This window comes from Dama dama, chromosome 13, assembly GCF_033118175.1.
Source record: "Dama dama isolate Ldn47 chromosome 13, ASM3311817v1, whole genome shotgun sequence".
NCBI classification, from domain to species: domain Eukaryota; kingdom Metazoa; phylum Chordata; class Mammalia; order Artiodactyla; family Cervidae; genus Dama; species Dama dama.
In genome coordinates this window covers 37229964-37239088 of record NC_083693.1, presented here as the reverse complement: position 1 = coordinate 37239088, position 9125 = coordinate 37229964, and positions in this window count along the sequence as shown.

Sequence of the window (9125 nt, the reverse complement as noted above, 5' to 3'; positions counted from 1 at the left end):
TCATGCAGCTCAATACCATAAAAATAAACGACCCAATCAAAAAAGGGCCAAAGAACTAAACAGACATTTCTCCAAAGAAGACATACAGATGGCTAACAAACACATGAAAAGATGCTCAACATCACTCATTATCAGAGAAATGCAAATCAAAACCACAATGAGGTACCATCTCATGCCGGTCAGAATGGCTGCCATCTATAAACAATAAATGCTGCAGAGGGTGTGGAGAAAAGGGAACCCTCTTACATTGTTGGTGGGAATTCAAACTAGTACAGCCACTATGAAGAACAGTGTGGAGATTCCTTAAAAAACTGGAAACAGAACTGCCATACGACCCAGCAATCCCACTGCTGGGCATACATACCGAGAAAATCAGAATTGAAAGAGACACATGTAGCCCAATGTTCAATGCAGCACTGTTTACAATAGCTAGGACATGGAAGCAACCTAGATGTCCAATGGCAGACAAACAGACAAGAAAGTTGTGGTACATATACACAATGGAATATTACTCAGCTATAAAAAAGGACACATTTGAGTCAGTTCTAATGAGATGGATGAAGCTGGAGCCTATTATATAGAGTGAAGTAAGTCAGAAAGAAAAACACCAATACAGTACATTAATGCATATATATCGAATTTAGAAAAATGGTAATGACAACCCTATATGCAAGACAGCAAAAAGAGACAGATGTAAAGAGGAGACTTTTGGACTCTGGGAGAAGGCGAGGGTGTGATGATTTGAGAGAATAGCATTAAAATATGTATATTACCATATGTGAAACAGATGACCAGTCCAAGTTCAATGCATGAAACAGGGCACTCAAAGCCAGTGCACTGGGACAACCCAGAGGGATGGGATGGGGAGGGAGGTGGGAGGGGAGTTCAGGATGGGGGGACACATGTACACCTGTGGCTGATTCATGTCAATGTGTGGCAAAAACTACCACAATATTGAAAAGTAATTAGCCTCCAATTAAAAGAAATAAATTAAAAAAAAAAAAGACACAGCACTCTTAAAAAAAAAAGTTCTCATTCCAAGATAAAATACTGTATCTATAGGTAGTGTTAACTCAACTTACTATGGTGGTCATTTTGCAAGTTTGCATTATATATTTATATATATATGGAATCACTTTGTTGTATGCCTGAAACTAATACTGTTTTATGTCAATTATGTCTCAAAAAAAAATAAAGTTGAAAAGAAAAAAAAGGCTTTAGAGGCCAAGTGTGGGCCTGCAGGTACACTGGGAACAGCTGAAGAGGAATCTAGTGAGAGTGCTCTTGAGGGAAATACAGAGCAAGGCAGGAGCCAGGAGGGACTGGCATGATGCCCCCACCCAGAATCATCAGTCCTACGGGCTGAGGAAAGGGCCCCAGTTCCTCCCACCCATGAGCACAGGTGAAAATCCATCACGTTTGAAGAAAGAAAGCAAAGAAAAGCAAAACCCATCTGCCTTGGGGAGAAAAGGGGAAGACCCATCACTGCTGTAGGAGTAAAAGGGTCTCAGTTCAGTCAGTTCAGTTCAGTCCCTCAGTCGTGTCTGACTCTTTGCGACTCCGTGAATCGCAGCACGCCAGGCCTCCCTGTCCATCACCAACTCCCGGAGTTTACTCAGACTCATGCCCATCAAGTTGGTGATGCCATCCAGCCATCTCATCCTCTGTCTCCTTCTCCTCTTGCCCCCAATCCCTCCCAGCATCAGGGTCTTTTCCAATGAGTCACCTCTTCGAATGAGGTGGCCAAAGTACTGGAGTTTCAGCTTCAGCATCAGTCCTTCCAACGAACACCCAGGACTGATCTCCTTTAGGATGGACTGGTTGGATCTCCTTGCAGTCCAAGGGACTCTCAAGAGTCTTCTCCAACACCACAGTTCAAAAGCATCAATTTTTCGGCGCTCAGCTTTCTTCACAGTCCAACTCTCACATCCATACATGACCACTGGAAAAACCATAGCCTTGACCAGACGGACCTTTGTTGGCAAAGCAATGTCTCTGCTTTTTAATATGCTATCTAGGTTGGTCATAACTTTCCTTACAAGGAGTAAGCATCTTTTAATTTCATGGCTGCAATCACCATCTGCAGTGATTTTGCAGCCCAAAAAAATAAAGTCTGACACTGTTTCTACTGTCTCCCCATCTATTTCCCATGAGGTGATGGGACCAGATGCCATGATCTTAGTTTTCTGAATGTTAAGACTACTGGGGAAAAATGGGAAACCATGTGGGGCCTGGGACCCAAGACCAACACCAGGCAGAGGAAGTGGGGCAGGGGTCCTTGTCCAGCATAAACATAGACACAAGGCAGATGTACGCTGTGCAGGAAGGAGGGGCAGGGAGTCCCTCACTGAGATTCAGGAGCAGGTCAGCACAGGAACCCTCGTGTCACCATAAGCCCTGTGCTGAGGACCAGACAGTAGCCCTTCATCCCTGCTGCAGGGGCAAGAGTCTAGAAGAGTCCTCAGCTGCACAGAAATGCAGGGACAGATGCAGGTGAAGGGAGTACCAGAAACACTGATGAAAACCACCTGGCACCCCCAGCCCTGTAAGCACAGGGAAAAGCACCCACATTCAGAGAAAGCAGATGCCTTAGCTACACAGACAGCAGCAGTGAAACAATAAGGCCCAAATACTGCTCAACCCCTAACTATACAGACTCAACATCACACATTAAACACCAGACAGAAGAGGCATGCTAATGAGCAGGTAAAAATATAGTTTACCTCAGTCTTCTGTACTGTCCTTGTACACACAATGTTTGGCATACAATAAAAAAAAATTATAATTTCCAAAAAGAACTAAGAGAAAGCAATCTAGAGATAAAGCAATCAATGGAAATAGATTTGCTGGCCCAGGCAGCTGAAACTGTCAGACGGGAATTTTAAAATAACTGTAATTAATATGTTGGTGTATCTAGTGGAAAAGGAGGCAACAAGCATGAATAGGTAGGAAATTCCACCAGCGAGATGAAAACCATGAGAAGGAGTAAAAGAGAAATGCTGGGAATAAACTATATGATGTCACAAATGGAAAATTCTTGTGACAGACCAGTATGAATAGAATGAATATAGCTTTGGAAATTCAACAAGCTTGAGGATGGATCAATGGAAATCATGTGACTTCAAACACAAGGATAATAAAGTGGCAAAAGCGAGTCAGAGCACTCCAGGGCTACAGGAACCACCAGACAGTCTAACATACATGTACTTGGAATGACAGAAGAAAACTGAGAATTGGAAGAGAAGAACTACTTGAGGAAGATAATTTTAGTCAAGTATTTTCCAGGGACTTCCCTGGTGGTCTAGTGGCTAAGGACTCCGGGATCCCAATGCAAGGGCCTGGGTTCAATCCCTGGTCAGGGAACTAGATCCCACAACTAAGAGTTTGCATGCTGCAATTAAAAGATCCTGCATGCCACAACAAAGATTGAGGCTCCTGTGTGCCACAACTGAGACCTGGAGTGGCCAAAGAAATAAATTTATTTTTAAAGAAGAATTTTCCAAAAATAAGAGTAAACATTAAACCACAGATCCAAGAATTCAGAGAACACTAAATAGAATAAATACCAAAAAACAGACACCACCACAAAGAGAAGCCCACATACACTTACAGACATCATAGTTAAACTGCTGAAAGATGAAAAGCTGTACAATGTGATGAAGAGAATTCACACTGCTCATGTTACATATGGGGCTTCCTGGTGACTCAGCAGGAAAGAATATGCTTGCAATGCAGGAGTCACAGGAGACTTGGGTTTGATTCCTGGGTCAGGAAGATCCACTGGAGAAGGGAATGGCTACCCACTCCAGCATTCTTGCTAGGAGAATCCCATGGACAGAGAAGCCTGGTGGGCTACAATCCATGAGGTCACAAACAGCTGGACACAACTGAGCGACTGAGCACCCAGGCACTCATGTTAACTATGAAAGCTGCTGAGAGATCACATCCTAAGAGTCATCAATTATAAGGAAAAACTTTTCCTTTTATTTAATTCTGTATATGTATATATGATATGATGCATATTCACTAAACTTACTGTGATAATCAATTCATGATGTAAGTCCAATCATTCCATATACCTTAAACTTACACAGTGCTGTATAACTATTATATTTCAATAAAACTAGAGGAAAAAAAACTTTTTTGAAGAAAAAAGCTTGAAGGTAGCCATAGGAAAAGAGTACTTTATACACAGAAGAGCAAACACAAGATGTACAGGACACTTTTTTAAAGAAAGCAGACTTTGAGTTCATGAGGCAGAAGGAGGATGGGAGGGACACCCTCCTAAGGGGAAGACTGGGATGTTGAGACTCATAAGGTCATGGGCACCAAGAAGATGCAGAAGATTTACCACCCAGGGGGTTTCCTGAGGAGAGAGGGGCAGAGGCTGCCAGCCAGGCCAGCTGGCTCGAGCAAAGCAGGGCCAGTGGTGATGGAAGGGGCTCTGACATGGGGCTGAGCTCTCGAGGTGTGAGCTTCCTGCTGGCCCCACTCCTGGAGGGAGAGCACAGGTTTTCTTACTACTTTCTTATTGGCTTTTGCCTCAGGTGTGGAGCCAAAAGGGAGGGAGGAGAGAAAGTTGTGTATGGTCCAACATCAAAAGTGGAGCCTCACCCTTTACTACATGGATAGAACAGCAGACAGAAACTCAATTGACAGAAAGATGAGGGGCACTGGAAATGGCAAAGTTGGAGGTGACTAGAGAAGATTTTTCTTACTGTAAATCACAATGGAAGATAATCTACAGCTTCTGAGTCCAGACAAAGTACACATTTCACCCCGTTCCTCACTGTGTATAAATAAAGCTCTTCACAAACACACAGAGCAGCTGGCAGGATACTCAGGGGCAGAGAAGAGGAGGTAGGCATGGGGATCTTGACTGAAGTACAGCCAGGCACTGTGTTCCTCTGACAGATCCTTGCCTGGGAGTCACAAGGGCCACAACCACAAATGCCAGCATGCCCTGTACAGGCCAACAGCCTCCGAGGGGAGCCTCTTCTCTCTGCCCCCAAAGCCTTGACAAAGGGCAGTCCTGCAGGACAGAACCCACTCACTGCAGAGGAAACCTCAAAACAGCCACTCCACCCTCACCCCACCCAACACTGCAGCCAGAGGGATGGACAGCAGGCACAGCCTTGGTGCCCTAGGCTGACAAGTGTTCCCCCATACTGGAGCAGGGCCATGGAGACTGGGGAAAGTTCTGTGACCCCCCTTGTCTGCAAGCAGAGGTGACCTGTCGACTGTTCTGTCCTACACTAACGTGAGCAGAGGCGTTGATTCGCTCCACATCTCACTCCACACTAACTATGGAGGGGTCCCCAGCTACCATTTCCATCTCCCCATCACCAGGCAGTACTACTGCAGAGACTGTGGCAGACTCACACTCACTCAGCAAACAGGAACAAGGAGGCAGCACCGCTCCCTCCCCATCAGCGGGGAGGGTTGAGGATAACAAAGAGGAAAGAGCTCGAGACAGGGACATTAAATCTGTGCGTGGAGTCCTGGGCAGACCCCCAAGCAGCCCAGACATGACCAGCCGAAAGAGCACATCAAAGGACTGAAGAACTGCACTCCACGTCAAATGCTGGCCTCTGGGGAGCACGAAGCTGGGCAGGACACCGTTGTGATCTGACTGGCCTCTGCACTGCAGCCCACAGAGGTGTGCCAGAACACGCACTCTGACCCCAGCTGGTTGAGTGCCTGCCAAAAGCAGCCTGAAATGGAAACTGGGATCTCATAAACTAACACTCAATTTGTCCTGGCACATCCTACAATTACTCATCATAGTAAGATCCGGAAAATCTCAACTCGAATGGGAAAAAGCTATCAGCAGAGCCAACACCAAGATGATACAGATGTTCTAATTACCTGACAAGAATTTTACAGGCACTATCATAAAAATGTTCCAAGGCACATACACTAAATCTGGGAAAAGAGGAAAAAATAGAAACTTTGTCAAGAAAATGAAGACTTAAGAAGAACCCAATAAAAACTTGAGAGCTGAAAAAAAAATGAAAATTTAAAACTCACTGAATGGGCTGAACAGCAGGTGGAGGTGATATTAGAAAGAATCCATGAACCAGAAGACACAAAAACAGAAATTATCCAATTTCAACAGGGAGAGAATAGATTTTGAAAATGAGCAGAATCTTAGTAACAATATGTGGGACAACAACAAAATGATCTAATATTCTTGTTATGGGAGACCCAGCAGGAGAGAATGAGTGTAACGCTGAAAAAATAAATAATGACTGAAAACTTAGTGAATTTGAAAAAGAAACTTACATATTCAGGAAGTTAAGCAAACCCTAAACTGGATAAACTGAAACTCATGCCTGGATATATCATAATCAAATCCCTGAAAAAGAAAGACAAAGAAAAATCTTGAAAGCCACCAGAAACAAATGATGTGTTACTTGATGTGAACAGTGAAACTATTCCTGTGACAGCATGTTTCTCATTAAAAATCATGAACTCCAGAAAGAAGCATTTTTCAATGCTGAGAGAAAAAAAAGCTGTCACCCAGAATTCTATATTTAGCAAAACTATGTTTCAGGGACAAAGGTGAAATAAAGGTATTCTCAGAAGAAGGAAATCTAAGGAATTTGTTGTTAGCAGACCTGCTCTAGTGAAAACAAAAAAATGCTACAGGAAGTTCTTCAGATGGAAAGGAAATGACAATGGAAGGAAACCTGGAACATGAGGAAGGAGAAGGAGCAGCAAAAAGGGCGTGTCAGTCTTCCACAGTTGTAAAATGTGGATGGTTCAGAAGGACACCTGTGGATCTAGAGTCTGAGTGGCTTAGTTGGTTCTCTGTCTCAGCATCTCACCAGGCTGCACTCAAGTGCCATGGGGCTGTGCTCCTTTTGGGATCTTGAGGCCTTCCTCCAAACTCACATGGTTGTGGGAAGAACTGGATTCCTCAAAGCTGTAGGATTGCAGCCCTCAGCTCCTGCAGCCTGCCACATGCTCCCTGCCCCCTGGCCCTCTACAGACAGCTCACATCACAGCAGCCTGTCCTACCAGGGCTCCTGTGACCAGGTTACACCACCTGCACCAAGGCATAAGTCCCTGCGCCACTGTCAGGGTGGAGTCAGTGAAGCCCCACAGCTCTGCATGCACCCCAGGCTGGACATGCACACTACACCCAAACAGAAAAAGGATTTAATGGGAGTAATATCAAACAGGTCATGCAACACAATGCCAGAGAAGTGGCCAGGGCACAAAGCTACTTGCCACATCACAAACCAACAACCTGAATGAAAAAAGATAATCAAAAGGCACCAGCGCTGAGATTACTTGGAGGTTGGAATTAATCTGACAAGGATTTAAAGCAGTCATGATGCTTCAGTGAGCAATTACATACGCACTTAAATAAAAAACAGGAAAATGTCAGCAAATAAACAAACAGAAGACATAAAAACAGAACAGAAGGGAAATTATAGAACTAAAAAAAAGTGATAATTGAAATTAAAACTCTCTGGACAGTTGTTGTTCAGAAGTAAATTGGAGATAGTAGAGGAAATAAACAGTGAATGGAAAGACCAATCAATAGAAATTTCCAATCTGAACAACAGAGAGAATATAGACTTTAAAAAAGAAGAAAAACAGCACCTCGGGAACTTGTGAGATGATTACCAAAAAATCTAACAATTGTATCATTGGAATCTGGAGGAAAAAGGAGAAAGAGTATGAAGCTGAAAAAAATATTTGAATAAAAATGACTGAAAATAATTTTTTTTAATTCAACTAATCCGAAAGTAGGCAGGAAAAGATGAAAAAGAGGACAAGGAACAGATGGAACAAACAGAAAAGAACTAACAACCTGGTAGACTTAGATCCAATTCTATCACTAGTGATGCTAAATGTAAATAGTCTAAAATACCCAATTAAAAAGGCAGAGATTGTCAGATTAGGTGAAGAACCAAAACCCAACATATTCATCTAAAAGAAATTCAATTAAATATAAAGACATATAAACATAAAACTCAATTAAATATAAAAACGTTTATATGTTATAAAAGGATGCAAGAAGATACACCACCAGGCAAACACTAATAAATAGTATAACATTAGTATGATAGTGGTTATATTAATATCAGAAAAATAGACTTCAGAAGAAGGAATATTACCAGTGATAAAGAAGAACATTACAGGATAATGAAGGGGTCAAGTCATCAAGAAAACATCATATATCCCTCAAAAAGTTAAACAGAATTACTATTTGATCCAGGAATTCCACTTCTGGGCATATACCCAAAATAATTCAAACAGGGATTCAAACAGGTATCTGTACACCAGTGTTCATAGCAGTATTATTCACGGTAGCCAAAAGGCATAAACAACCCAAATTTCCATCAACAGATAAATGGACAAACAGTGGAATATTATACAACCTTTAAAAAGACCGAATTCTGGGGCTGCCTTGGTGGCTCAGTGGTGAAGAATCCATCTGCCAATGCAGGAGACACAGGTTCAATCCAATCCAGGAAGATCCCACATTCCATGGAGCAACTAGGTCCATGAGTTACAGCTATACAGCCTGTGCTCTAGAGCCTGGGAGCTGCAATTACTGAGCTTATATGCCACAACAACTGAAACCCATGCACCCTAGAGCCTGTGCTCCTCAACTAGAGAAGCCACTGCAATGAGAAGCCTGTGTACCACAACTTAGCAAACAGAAACAGAGTAGCCCCTACTCACTACACCTAGAGCAGTATTCTGAGCATTTTTTTTTTTTTAATATTCAGAGGTTAAAAATCACAACCTGCCTACTATTGGGGCCATTTTCCCCATTCTGAGCACCACCTCACTCTTGGAGCTACATGTAGTTTGCTGTGAAATTAGTTTTTTAAGCAAAAGCCATCTTGTGTGAATCAGTGAAGAAGGCTAGGAAGACAAATCCATACGCAGAGTGTGTCTATTCCAGGAGGATAAATCAATACCCCTGTCCAATAAGTCAATTAGACAGGAGTGGTCCAATGGAATCAACAACCTTGTGCTCACAGATCTGTTCTTCCCTGGTGGCTCAGAGGTAAAGAATCCACCTGCAGTGTGGGAGACACAGGTTCAATCCCTGGGTCAGGAAGATTCTCCTCGAGTAGGAAATGGCAACCCGATCCAGT